The following is a 14,720-nucleotide window of genomic DNA, read 5'->3' on the forward strand; positions in this document are numbered from 1 at the left end:
GAGAGAAATTATTAGTGATAAAACTGTTTGGAATGGTACTGGAGTAGTATGCCTGACTATATTTGTCAAAACCCACCCAACTATAAATCATGAGGGAATTTTACTGTATATAAATTACAAATAAAAAGCTCTAACAGAAAAGATGTATACTTTTGCCTGTCAAATGAGCAGGGATTTATATAAAGACAGAATGGCCATATTTTGATGAATGTATGGAGAAATATGAACATTTATACACCACTGATGGAAATGTAATTTGTACAACTATATTGAAGACAATGCAACAATACCTTTCAGATGCCTTAATAATACTCTCATTCAAACTCAGTGAGTCCAATTCTGGAAATGTATTGCAAAGAAATAATTAGAAATGCACATAATAATTAACATAAAATGATGTTTATTACATTTTATAGGCAAAATTGGTAATATCCAACATGTCCAGTAGCATGTGATTTTTTTACATAAATTCTGTTAGATTCATATGAAATATTATGTAACACCTAGTACTGTGTTTTAGAGGTTAGAGTGGAGGAGAGCCAAAGTGTAAGAGACTCTTAAAAACTGAGAACAAACTGAAGGTTGATGGGGGGTGGGAGGGAGGGGAGGGTGGGTGATGGGTATTGAGGAGGGCACCTTTTGGGATGAGCACTGGGTGTTGTATGGAAACCAATTTGACAATAAACGTCATATATTGAAAAAAAAAATAAACACAACAGCCCTGTAAAAAAAAATACTGTGTTTTCAAAGAATGCCAATGATGTAGAAATATGTTTATTTTCAAATGAAAAAAGTTAGAGAACAACATATACAATATGTCGATTTTGTTTTTAAGTCACACTCCTGAAACTAATAGAGTGCTGTATGTTAACTGGAATTAAAAAAAAAAAAACTTTAAAAATTGTGTTCCACACATTCTTTTTTACAAGAACAAAGGGAAACACTCAAATGTTGAGTTGTTTTCTTGGTTATAATATTATAGGTGTTCTTTACTTTTTAATTTATACCTTTCGTTTCATTTTTCAACAATGATCATGTTACTTTTATGGTCAAGAAAAAAAGTATTTTTAAAATTTTGAACAAACAAACAAGCTCAGCCCAATCCAGCCAAGTCCGTGATCTCTTCTGTTGCTATCTTCACTTAGAAGACCACACTGTTGTCCCCTGGAGGCTTGTTGCCCTCTTTGCTTCTTCAAGCACTGGACTTGTATTGCAGCTGAACACCTGTCAAAGCAAGAGAGTGGCAAGATCTCTCCAAGAGCATGATACTTCTATGTTAATACTGGCCTATGCAGCCACAGGCTGATACTAGTGTCAACTTCCATGATCTAGGTAGGGAACAGAAGTCTTTATTTTTTTTTATATGAAATTTATTGTCAAATTGGTTTCCATACAATACCCAGTACTCATCCCAACAGGTGCCCTCCTCAATGCCCATCACCCACTTTCCTCTCCCTCCCACCGCCCTCCCCATCAACCCTCAGTTTATTCTGTTTTTAAGAGTCTATTATGGTTTGGCTCCCTCCTTTTTTTTTTCCTCCCCTCCCCCATGGTCTTCTGTTAAGTTTCTCCATATCCACATAAGAGTGAAAACATATGGTATCTGTCTTTCTCTGTGTGACTTACTTCACTTAACATAACACTCTTCAGTTCCACCCACGTTGCTACAAAAGGCCATTATTTCATTCGTTCTCATTGCCAGGTAGTATTCCATTGTGTATATAAACCACAATCTCTTTCTCCATTCATCAGCTGATGGACATTTAGGCTCTTTCCATAATTTGGTTATTTGGAACAGAGGTCTTTAAAAGCTGTAATGCCCATATTACATAACAGGAAGCTCCCCATCTTTTAAATCTGTTCTCTGAAAGAATCTTTTAGAACTCTTCTCCAAAGCAGCTCTCCTTGTTCTTTTAGATAATCTATCACGCTCTGGGGAATGACAAATCAATAGGTCTAAGGGCTAACCTTTCATTATATTGTTTCCTAATGCCTTACCAGGGGTTTGGAGTTGCCTAGAATCATTGTGCCCTCTGCCTCTACCTCACCCATCCAATAAGAAAAACTAGGCTATCTGGTACTACTTGTGCTATTTCCTCTGTCCTCGACCTCTTTAAAACTCTGTCATCGAACCAGAGAGTTCTAAGTCGCAAACCTTGTTCTGGGTTGTTTCTCATTAGGGGTCAACAGAAACCTCCACAAAGGCAGCTCTACCTGAGGACAGTGCCTGGCAGTGACTTCACACAAACAGCAAAAGAAATAGTGCAGTGCAACAATTCTTCTCCAATCCACCTTAATAAGTTACTGGTTTATGAAGCAAGTCTCAGCACTCCCTCCACTGAAGTGAAGGACTGTATGACCTCCCTCACTTTTCTCCCCTCTCTTCTTCCATTACTAACAGCAGTAAGGAGTTCACGCCTATCTTCACTCACAAACATCAGAATCTCAGGTTTGCTTCCTTCATTCATGTAGGCTTCTAGGTCCAATATCCACTAAAATGTCAAATTTTTGTTACTCCATGATGGCATTTCATAGCCTCCTTCTTTCTCCTTATATCCATAGAAAAACATGGGTGTCATTGTAAACACTCACTGAAGTTTCATTCACTCATTCACAAGGCTCCTTCCAGATGAAAGGCTGTTACAGATGGCCTGAGGAAGGGAAAAGAAAAAACACCTGCTGAAATCCATCAGGATGGGGCAGGAAATAAAAGGTGGTTAGTGAGAGCAAGGAACACACTAGGAAAGCTTTGAAGAGGCGAGACCCAGGATTAGGCACCAGATGGTGTGACCAAGGGTGTCCTGAGGAATCACTGGGAATATATTTGAAAGGCACAAGACTTACCACTTATCCTTATGCCCTATCCTGCCCATCCCCAAGAGAGATAAAAGGTAACCAGGACTCCTGATACTGTTTATGAGATATCTGTCCTTATGTAACATAGGCCCTAAGACAAGTCCTGATCTCTGATGACCAACTCAGAAGGGGGCTGGGGTGGGGCAAGCCCTCCTACTAGTTTTTCACAATCAGTTGAGACATCAGGAGTGAGTCTTGGGGCTGGGGTCCATACGGTTGCTGGCCTTTGGTACAGCTTCTCCAGTGGCTGCCATGATTATCAGGTGGAAGTGGGTATCAGGCTGATTAACATTAGTATTCCCCAACTGCAGGAGGTAGGTGTGACAAGTTCAACCCCAACTCTAGCATTCATGACTCTCTGGGTCTTAAGAGATGGGAAGAAGGAAGTGCTGATAAAGAGAGAGTGACTCCTAAAGGCATATATGTAGGCCAGAAAAGTGCCAGCGGAAGGGGAAAGTATGGCTTTGTTTGCTTTCATCAGTGGTATCTTAGTCAAGGGGCTGAAGGAAAAAGAAATAATAAGAATGCAGGGACAGGGGTTACTTTCAAGTTAACTGACTGCCTTCCTTCCAGGAAGCTGGGGTCCTTTGTTTCCGAAACCCAAACTCATCTCTCGTGGCCTGTATTACAGCAGTGGAGATCCAGCAATTTGTGACTATTGGAAACCTAACAGAACAAGCATTATACCTTATTTTAGGGATTTTTTTTTTTGCTGTGAACACGGGGTAGTCTTTATGGGAAATGATAGTTCATACATGCACATACAGTACAATTTCTGAATGTAGGAAGTAGCTGAGAGGGCCAAACGTGCAATTGAAAAGAGCAACCTGTGGTCTGGAGTCTCAAGAGAGTAAGCCCTCTGTTGAGTCGTGCTTTGTGAAGCTGATATGAAGACATGCTGTAGTGATTCTCTGCTTCTTTCTTTTTCTTCTTCCTCACACGAAGTCTTCTACCAGATCCTCCTGAGGAATAAATATAAAGCGGCCCCAAAGGAGGGGATGCACCGTCTAAGGGCCTGGGAACTCTGTCTCAAGGGCTCTACCCCTTCATTGAAATATTGACTCATTCAAAGACTATAACAGAGGAAAAATGATGACATGCAGTGTCACAGGATTCATGGAGATTCTCTTCTCCTAAACTTTACATTCCAAGTCCTAAGGGACATCTCTCTGCATCAATTTCCAGCCCTTCTTCCCAACAACACAGGGAACATGTACAATATGGCCACTAAACTAGATGTATCCTGACCTTAGAGTGGCTGTCACAAAGTGCTGTTGTTACACACTGAGCTTTCTTTTGTCTATCCTTTATCTTAAAAGCTCAATTATGTAACAGGGCCCCCTTGTTCTAGTTAATTAATCTGTGTTTTTAATGTGCTGTGCCTGTTGTTTTTTAAAGGACAGTTCTAGCATACTCCTCAAGTCAGAGACTCAGAAGTCAAAGTACATTATGGAACAGCCAACACAAACTTGTACCACGTGGATAAAGTTAGGTCAAGGTCAAGGAAAAATTTGGGTCCAAAAGAAATCTTTTGATGCCACTTCAAGCTGACCAGTCTGTAGACACGGCCACAGCATTCTGTCAATTCAAAGGACCAGCAGCTCCCCTAGCTGTCCTTGCTCGGGAATGCTGCTTATTTTCTCATACCTGATATGTGACAGACCCAGACAGGGTAAATGGTTAGCACACAGCAAGGTGCTGGGTATAGAGCAAGCACCCGATAGAGGAGGGGATCACTTTAGCTAGGCATTCTGCAAGCCAACACCTCGGAGCAATGTGCAGATCATGGTTTTGGTAACTTCTAATGATCCCTACCGCTCCTCCGTGGCTCATACAACTATCCCACTACATCGTTTCTTCTCTTACACCTGCACAGTTGCCATGTGCCAACCTCTAAATCACTCCTCAGGCATCAAGGCCTGTTACACCTGGCCTCCAGAGTTCATTCCCAGCTTGGGTTTTGCTATAGTCCGGGGTTACTTCAGTATTTATGTAACTGACCATCTGACAACCTCACTTCACAAGTTACCTTGACCACTCTGGTTTTGCAATCTTAATGTTTCAAAATCCACTCTCTGATTACAGGTTCTATTATTCCAATTTCCAACTACCCAACACCCATCTTGATCACACTAGGGCCTTTTTTTCATTCACAGACTTTCAGCTCACTTCTGATCTAACTTCCTTCCACATATAGTCTGGAGTTTCAAATTCATTTCTGTGTAGCCCCTCTCTTGCTAGCTGTCCATCCCTCAACCAATAAAGGTCAGTCCCAGGCAATCAAGCTACTTGTGACGGGTGGCCTAAGACCACTTTAAAGTTTCTCAAGTTTCTGGTTTCTTACTTTAATTTAGTATATAATTTAATATAATAGTATCTCACTTTAATAGACCGAAAGGCCCCACTCTAGCCTTTTGGCCCAAATATCCCTTGGACTCTGGTTTGTCCCATAATCCTGTCCCTGGATTTGTCCCCATAATCCTGTTCCTGGATTATTTGTCCCCATAATCCTGTCCCATAATCCCTGTCCCATAATCCTGTCAGCTTCCTCTCCATCATCCACATCAACAATTACAAATCTTCAACACTCTTGTCACATGTTTCTCCTAACTCCTATCCCTATGCTCCAGCGAGGAGGTAATTCCTTTCATCTGAGGTGCTCTCTCTCCCCCTATTTTAGAGTCATAGGTTTCACCCTCCCTTCTGCCATCATTTTTCAGGAACTTATTCCATCTGTTAGTGTCTTTCTTTCCCCCATCAACAATGACTTCCTTCTCTGTTCTTCCTGCCCCAAAGTCTGCAAGCATACTCCATTTTCTCCCACATTAAAGGGCAGCTTATATGACTCACTGTAGCGCCCTGACGGAATCATTTAACTTGTACTGTATTTGTCACATCTTCTACCAGAAAGAAGGCTTCTCATGGAACAAGAGTCATTAATCAGACTAAAGAAGGAAAAGGAAATAGGAGCCTGTTGAGTGGTGAAAGGAAAGTGGAGGCCTACCTGTCACTGTAGGTAAGGGGATAGCTGAGGTAAAGTTGAAAGGGGAAACTGTGAATACCAGCCACAGGAGCAACCCCCAGACTGTGAGGATGAAGTTTCTGATCAATGATCACTTTGGTCCTACCCAAGGAGCAATCAGCAGCAACTGTAGTAGTAGTAGCAGCAGCAGCAGCAGCAGGCATGCAACATCTGCAAGTAGCCAAGACTAAAATACAGGCATGGAAACAGAATATTTCACGGAAAACATATTAAATATGATATATATGTGTCACTTAGGCTGCTATTCCCCCTTCTCCCACCTTCAGTAAACATAGCTAATTAGTTATAACTCTCTTTCACACTGAACTGAGTAAGACCTGGCTTCAGCATCCTTTTTGTGAAACATAATCAAGGCAGGTACTATTGACCAATTGGAGATGGTACTTGAGATGAAGTATATCTGCTATCTTTGTACTACACAGAAAAGTCCTCAGCAAAAGAGTGAGAAGATAGGAGTAAGCTCCAGGAGAAAGCATATTGAAGACAGCTTGGACGTTGTAGGCAACTGGCGGGGAAAAGCTGAGCCCATGGAGATCACAGAGCAGGCGCCCAATTAATGTCTGTTGATGATTCATTTTTTCATTCAACAAACATTTAATGAGGCCTACAATGTGCACGGGATTAGGCACCGAATACAAAGATGAACAAGGCACTGTCCTTGCCTGTAAGGAATTTAGAGTCTGGTAGACGAGAGCCATAGACACGGACAATGATAATACAACCTGATAAGTGCGAGGACACTTAGCAGGTTGTATTATATCCATCCGAGTAGGATTTCTTCAGAAGAGCACAACTCCAGGTTGAGGTTGGATCCATGCAGTCCTCCCAGCCACCAGGGCCCGCTGTTGTTTCTGTCACGTGGTGAGTATCCCAAGAACTAACAATGACAGCTATGACTTAGTGCTTATGACATACACTTCACAAATATCCTCAGAGAAACCCTGCAAATTAATTATTATATTCAATGAAAAAACTGAGGTTCAGTGAGGTTAAGTAACATGTCTTAGATCACACAGCTAGTAAGCAGTTGAGTCAGGTTTCAAGTCCAGTTTTGACCAACTCCAAAGCATTTTTCTACATTTTTAGGATAACCTTTATGCAGGTGTAACACAACTTTTCAACAGGTTTCTATTTGGAAATAAGAGCAAAGGCAATAGATTAGTGATCAGGGCATGGACAAAATTCATCTGGTTTCCCAACCTATTTGGCAGAGAAGAAAAAGAAGGTAGAGAGTTGACTTCATACTAACATACCATTGAAAACCTTCAGGCCAGTTAGTTTCCCTTTCTTTCTCACACCCGAAGAGCCTCATTGACAATGTAAGACATAAGCACCTCTGGTTAACTATCTTCTTTTAATCCCAGACATGGTCAACATCATTATTAGTGGCAACAACAGTTGATAATAGCATTTGGCACATTCCAGACTTGTTCTAAGAAATGTACAATAATCCCATTAAATCCTTACACCTACCCCCATCCCCATCCAAATCATCACAGAAAAGGCCATTACCCCCATTTTACATGCAGAAAAGACCATTACCCCTATTTTACATAAGAGAAAGGCAAGTCCCAGAGAGGTGAAAAACCATGCTCAATACCACACTGGTGAGTTTAAGAGCAGATTTGAGCCTAGGATATTTAGTCCCAAGGCCCAGACTCTTATGTACTGCTTTGCCGTCCTACTCAGAGCTTCCTCTCCCAATCCTTCTTCCCCCTACTGCCCTCTAGGATGGCTACTTACATAAGGTCCACTGAAAATACATAAGGTCTACTTAAATATAATCTCCTATTAATCATTCTAGTCACAGAAATCCATTCTCTGAATCCCTAAGGTCACTACTCTGAGCCTTAGGTGGAGAACTGTCCACAGAACATTTTTATATTGCTTTGAGAAAACAGGAAATGAATACTGAATATGTTTAGATTTTTGATTACTGGATATATTTTACTTGGAGATGTAACCACAAACGTTGTAAAATCCCTAAGCTGAGTCCATGGAGATTACAGAGCAGGTGTCCACAATTAATGTCTGTTGATGACTCATTTTTTTCATTCAACAAACAATAAAACAATTGAGACAGTCACAACTAGGGCCATTTCTCCCCTGAGTGGGTTTTAGAGGGAAAAGCTTCCTCTCTGACTTTGGGAGACAATGTGATGGTGAGGGAAACCTACTACTGATGAGAAGGGCAAGGAACTAAGTAATACTATTAGAGGTCTACAGCTGTTCAGATGTCTTTCTGAGAATCAACATTTCATATACAGCTGCCATCCCAGAACAAAACTTATCAAATCTGTACAGTCAAGCTCTGGTCCAAAAGAAATCAATAGCAATGCCCATCTAAAAAACATGAGAGGATGGGGTCCCTGGGTGGCTCAGTCAGAAAAACCTCTGACTCTTGATTTGGGCTCAGGTCATGATCTCACGGCTTGTGAGATGGAGCCCCACGTTGGGCTCTGCACTGACAGCATAGAGCCTGCTGGGAATTTTCTCCCTCTCTCTCTGCCTCCCCCCAACTCCCACTTTCTCATTCTCAAAATAAATAAATAAACATTCATAAACATAATAAAAATAAACATGAGAGGATCTCAACAAGGCCAGGAATGGAAGTAGGTGGACGCACATTTGCCAAAGTCTGAGAGCCCTAATTTTTCCCTCTTTACCACCTTAATTTTTCCATGTTCTAGAACTGTCCATGTTTTTATAACCTCTTATTAAAGAGTCTATCCCCTCTTCTCCACTCCCAATCCTTTTGGCCTTTGATCATTTATCATCTTCTCTACTATGGTGTATTTCTAACTAATCTCCCTGTCCAGGTTTGAAAATCTTCCAGAACATACTCTATAGTACTGCCAAAGTGACCTTCAAAAGCATCCCCTACTTAAACGCTCCAAACGAAATCCAAAGTTCATGGAATACTTATTAGGATCTATTCTCAGCTTACATTTCTAACCTAATTTCAGGAACTACTTGCAGTTCCCCCATTTCATCATTCTATTTCCAGTGTCCATGCCTTTGCTTAAAAGGTCCTTCTCTGTTTTCTGCCTGGCCAACCTTTACTTCCTTTAAGAATCCACTTAAGCATCAGTTCCTCCAACCTCAGCCATTTCCCCACTCAATCAAATGATTTCTCTTCTGAACCCCATAGTATCTTGTACATACCTCCATTGTAGAGCATACCATATGTTGTAATTATCTGTGTACATGTCGAACTCTCTCACTAGACTGAGAACTCCTGAGGGCAGGAACTGTGTCTAAGTCGTCTCCATATCCCCATCACCCAGCACAGTGCCTGGCAGCTCAAAAGGCAGCAGAGGAGAAACTGAAGATGCAGGAGACAGAATAAAGCAATATTCCTGAGTTGGGGTACAACACAAATATGCTGATTAAGTTGAAGCTGTGGAAAAATATATTTTAGCTCAATACTGCAGAGGTCTTGAAAGAGACAAACTGACTTAGGAAGGACTTCCCCATAACTGTCACTGATTATAGTTACCTACAGGCTAAAAGGCCATTTGTTGGGTATATTTTATTTATTTATTAATTTGTTTATTTTTTTAAGAAGAGTTTATTTTTAATTTACCTTATTTTAGAGACAGAGAAAGAGAGAGAGAGCATGTGAGTGGGGCAGAGGGAGTGAGAGAATCTTTTTTTAAAATATTTATTTTTGAGGGGGGGTGCACAAGCAGGAGAGGTGCAGGGGGGGCAGATAATCCAAAGTGGGATCCGTGTTGACAGCACAGAGCCCAACGTGGGGCCAGAACCCACGAACTGTGAGATCATAACCTGAGCTAAAGTCAGATGCTTAACGGACTGAGCCACCCGGGCATTCGTTATTGGGTATATTGTAAAAGAACTCAAATTAGGATCAAATTGAAATAAGCTGGTTTGGATAGGAGACTTTTAAGGTCCTTCCATTCTTGAGGTGCTAAATCTGCAACCCATGCTATATTCAAGAGAGCCATCACTCTTGAGCCTATGTCACAGACCCATGAGTGAGAGACTAGTTAGCTCCCAGAATCATGGGCAAAGGCTGGGGCTTCATTCCCAACCATACTAGAATGACTGCAAATGGACAACATAAACCATTCTCTCCTGCCCTGCTTCCCAGGTGTCCCTTGAACCTGGAGCAGGAAATACTTAATGCTTTCAGGGCTACCAAGAAGGACCTCATGACCCAAAATATCTTCCATAGCCTGCTCCCTAAAGCCTCAAATTTTCTCCTTAAACCTTTAGTGCCTTTGAACAATGTTTATTAAAACGCCACTTAATCTAATGTGGTGGGTTGGCATTAATCAAGCGTACACTAAAGGATGGATAAATGCAACATAACCCTTCTGTACCCCCAGGAAATCAACTAGCCTGACCTTCCCTTCCCCCAACACAAATCAAAGAATACCTACAAAATACCCTGATTTTTACTTCTGGTACTCAGTTTCCTCAACTGCAAAATATGGTAGTTATATTGAACGTTCTAGATTCCTCTTGCTCCACAGAAACTCAAGGAGTTTCTAAACCTGGGGCACCTGGGTAGTTCTGTCAGTTAAGCATCCAACTCTTGATTTCAGCTGACAGTATGGAGCTGCCTTGGGATTCTCTCTCCCTCTCTCTCTCTGCCCCTACCCCGCTCTTGCTCTCTCTTTCAAAATAAAAGAAGTAAACTTTAAAAAAAAGTTTCTAAACCTATGTTTTCCCACTTATAAAACAGACATGTGGCATCTGTTCTTCCGATTTTACCAAAGGGTCAAATAAAACCATGCTTGTGAAAGGTTTCTAAATGATAAAGTGCTATACAAACTTAAGGAATCACTACTGTAAATTAAGATACACTAGAAGAGAGAGGTAAAAGAAGTATACTCTGCCATTAATTAGATTAGTTGCCTTAAACTTATTCTACCTCTCTGGGATGCTCAAAAAGTTGTAGTAATTATTGAATGGGAACATGTGAAGTAGGCACACAATAATAGTTGCATTTGTCCTTACTGAGATAGTCAGAATCTCAGAAATAAATGTGACTTTTAAGTGCATATAATCCAGTATCTCATTACATGCAGGGAAATTCTCAAATTCTATTCCAAGTGGTCATAGAAACCACTAGGTTATCACTTCCAAGAATGTTTTCATCTTTGGACAGTTCTTAAATTTGTTTATTCATTGAAGGCATTAATTAGAACTGCCTTGAAAAGCAGCAAAAATCAACCATTCCCGACTCCATAAAAGATCTGGAAACAGATCATCAAACTCCTTATTCCGGAGGAATTGTCTCCCACCATCTAAACAGCTCTAATTCCTATGATGCTTCTCATAGGATCTAAGTTCAAATCCCTCTCAGAATCCTGGATGTTCTCTAGCTTCCCTCTCAGAGAGATGCTCTTAAAATGGAAACAGAACCAACCATCAAGTGGGAACAGGACTCTAACCGTTCTGATTCTACACTTTTGTAGTGATAACACAAATAGTTAGCCTTATATTGGAGGCCATGGAGGTCTTCAATGGGTGCATATCCTGTAAACAATGAGCACTGAGTTCCCAGAAGCAGGATGGAGGAAGCACTTCTAAATGGGAAAGGAGAGGGTCAAAGGGATGCTGATGGCACTAAAAAACAAAGGGCTTACTACATAGTTTTCCTAATATTAGAAACCACCTCTGTACAAAACAAGGATATGGAACATTATAAATAATGCAGACTTCTAGGGCCATGTGGAAGAAATAGTACCATTATATTGGAAAAAAAATGTTTTGTATGACCTTTTATACTGAAGAATCTAGTCTATGTAGATGACATCTTCTCTACTTTGCCCAACAGAATCTCAGTTCCTAAGACATCTGCCTATTTCTTTCAGAAACCAGGAAAAAATATTGAAGGTAATAAGTGGAACAGACATACACAATACTTAAGATCTGAATAAAAGGAGAAACATACCACATTCATGTAGGAGAAGATTATAAAGATGATCGCTCTCCAAAAATTAATCTACATGTTTAATGCCATTCCAACTGCAATTCCAATGGTATTCATGGTGAGAACTCAACAAGTTGTTTCTAAGGTCGCCTGGAAGAATAAGCACATGAAAATAAAGATATTTTTTAAAAAGAATGAGGCACTTGCTCTAAGGAAGTTATTAAGAACTCGGTATGTACAAAAGGACAGTAACCACACTAATCACAATGCAATAAAACAATATATATATTGTATATGTAATAAAAACATGTAAGTTTACATGTATACTTATATATACATAATTATATAACACATATCATGTATGTGTAAGGCAGTTCAAACCAGAAATTCTCAATAGGAAGCATCACAGTAAATAATGGAGTCAAAAAAGAAATGTAATTATGATCGGGGCGCCTGGGTGGCTCAGTCAGTTAAGCGGCCGACTTCGGCTCAAGTCATGATCTCACGGTCCGTGAGTTCGAGCCCCGCGTCGGGCTCTGTGCTGACAGCTCAGAGCCTGAAGCCTGTTTCAGATTCTGTGTCTCCCTCTCTCTGACCCTCCCCCGTTCATGCTCTGTCTCTCTCTGTCTCAAAAATAAATAAACGTTAAAAAAAAAGAAATGTAATTATGATCAAACATATTTAACAAACAAACAATACTACTTATGAGATTGAGCCAGTACTACACAGAACCTTAAATTCTCTTATAAGATAATGAAAAAGAATTAGTAAAGATAACAAACATAATGGGAGTCAAACAAAGGAGAAGAGGACAGAAAGAATATGTGAATGAATAATGGCCAAAACTTACCAAATCTGATGAAAATATTAATCTATACATCATGTAAGAAGATCAATATATGCCACAAGGATAAACTCAAAGATATTCAAATCAAACCTAGACTCATAATAATCAAATCATCAAAGTAACTTCAGAATCTTGAATGCAGCAAGAGAAAAACAACTCATCGTATGTAATGGATCCTAAGAAAGTTAAAGCTGACTTTTCATAAACCATGGAAACCAGAAAATAGTGGAATGATATATTCAAACTCCTGAAGGAAAAAGAATGTTAACTGAGAACTCGGTATCCAGCAAAACTATCCTTGAGAAATGGAGAAATTATAACATTCCCAGATAAACAAAAGTTAAAAGAATTCAGTGCTAACAGATGTGCCCTATAAGAGATACAAAAGAGTCCATCAGGCAGAAATGAAAGGACACTAGACGGTAACTCACATATAAATGAAAAATAAAGAACATGAATAAAGGTAACTGCATAAATAAATTTAAGAGACAAAAAAATCTATTTTTATATGTAATGTTTTTTCTCATTTCTGACTTAAAGATAATAGCATAAAGGAGTAACTAGAAGATTGTGTTGATATGTTTACATTGCACACAGAAGTAATTTGTATAATAACAACACCAAGAAGAGGGGAGGGAACAAAGATATAGTGGAGCAAATTTTGTACACAATTGAAATTAATCTGAAAACAATTATTTTAAGGTAAGATGTTAACTGAAATAGCAGAGCAATCATGAAAAAAGTAAGTTAAAAATACAGTAAAAGAAAAAAGGAATTAAAACAAAAAGACATAAGACACATGGAAAACAAATAGGAAAACAAGAGACATCAGTCCTACCTTATCAGTATGTTTTATTTCATTAAACATAAATAAAAATAATCTAATAAAAAGGCAGAGTTTGGCAAAAATAGATAAAAAAATATAACCCACCTATATGTTATCTGCAAGACATGTATTTTAGATTCAAAGACACAAAATGTTTGCGAGTAAAAGGATATAAAAAGATATACCAGGCAAACAGTAACCAAGAGAGCTGGATAACTATACTAATAAAAAATAGAATTAAATATTCTCCAGGTAGACCATATGCTAAGACATAAAACAAGTGTCAATAAACTTAAAGAACTGAAATCATACAAAGTATGTTCTCCCACCAAGAAACGAAATCAGAAATCCATAACAGAATAAAATTTGGGAAATTTGCAAATTTGGGAAAATTAAACAACAAACTCTTAAATAACTAATGGGCCAAAAAAAAAATAATCATAAAGAGAATGAGAAAATACTTTCAAAATGTAAACAAAACATATAAAATTTATAGAATGCAACAAAAACATTGCCTACAGGGAGAATTGTAGCTGTAGTTACCTATATTAAAAATGAAGATCTCGGGGCGCCTGGATGGCGCAGTAGGTTAAGCGTCCGACTTCAGCCAGGTCATGATCTCGTGGCCCGTGAGGTCGAGCCCCGCGTCAGGCTCTGGGCTGATGGCTCAGAGCCTGGAGCCTGTTTCCGATTCTGTGTATCCCTCTCTCTGCCCCTCCCCCGTTCATGCTCTGTCTCTGTCCCAAAAACAAATAAATGTTGAAAAAAAAAATTTTTTAAAAATAAAAATAAAAATAAAAATGAAGATCTCGGGGTGCCTGGGTGGCTCAGTAGGTTGAGCAACCGACTTCGGCTCAAGTCATGATCTCACGGTTTGTGAGTGCGAGCCCCGTGTTGGGCCCTGTGCTGACAGCTCAGAGCCTGGAGCCTGCTTCTGATTCTGTGTCTCCCTCTCTCTCTGTCCCTCCCCTGCTCATGCTCTGTCTCTGTCTCAGAAATAAATAAATATAACAAAAAGTAAAAAAAATAGTAATAAAAATGAAGATCTCAGAATGCCATGGTGGCTCGGTCAGTTAAGCATCTGACTTTGGCTCAGGTCATGATCTCATGGTCCGTGAGTTCGAGCCCTGCATCAGGCTCTACGCTGATAGCGCGGAACCTGCTTCAGATCCTGTGTCTCCCTTTCTCTCTGCCCCTCCCCTGCTCATGCTCTCTCTCAAAAATAAATAAACATTAAAAAAAT

At 39.8% G+C, this 14,720-nt stretch overlaps 1 long non-coding RNA gene across 4 annotated transcripts in view; it reads right to left on the reverse strand.

The window, feature by feature from the left end:
• Window positions 1–327: 327 nt before the first annotated feature.
• LOC122478041 overlaps window positions 328–14,720 on the reverse strand; it is a 66,426-nt gene continuing 52,033 nt past the window's right edge. For 2 of the 4 annotated variants that reach the window (XR_006295820.1, XR_006295819.1), the window contains 4 exons: window positions 11,826–11,954; window positions 3,684–9,224; window positions 2,593–2,651; window positions 328–1,224 (listed from right to left, as the gene is read on the reverse strand). This is a non-coding gene — a long non-coding RNA (uncharacterized LOC122478041). Of the gene's footprint in view, window positions 2,652–3,683; window positions 9,225–11,825; window positions 11,955–14,720 lie in introns of all 4 variants that reach the window. The other 2 variants (XR_006295821.1, XR_006295818.1) reach the window with 2 other exon arrangements.

Source organism: Prionailurus bengalensis, chromosome X (assembly GCF_016509475.1).
Source record: "Prionailurus bengalensis isolate Pbe53 chromosome X, Fcat_Pben_1.1_paternal_pri, whole genome shotgun sequence".
Classification (NCBI taxonomy): Eukaryota; Metazoa; Chordata; class Mammalia; order Carnivora; family Felidae; genus Prionailurus; species Prionailurus bengalensis.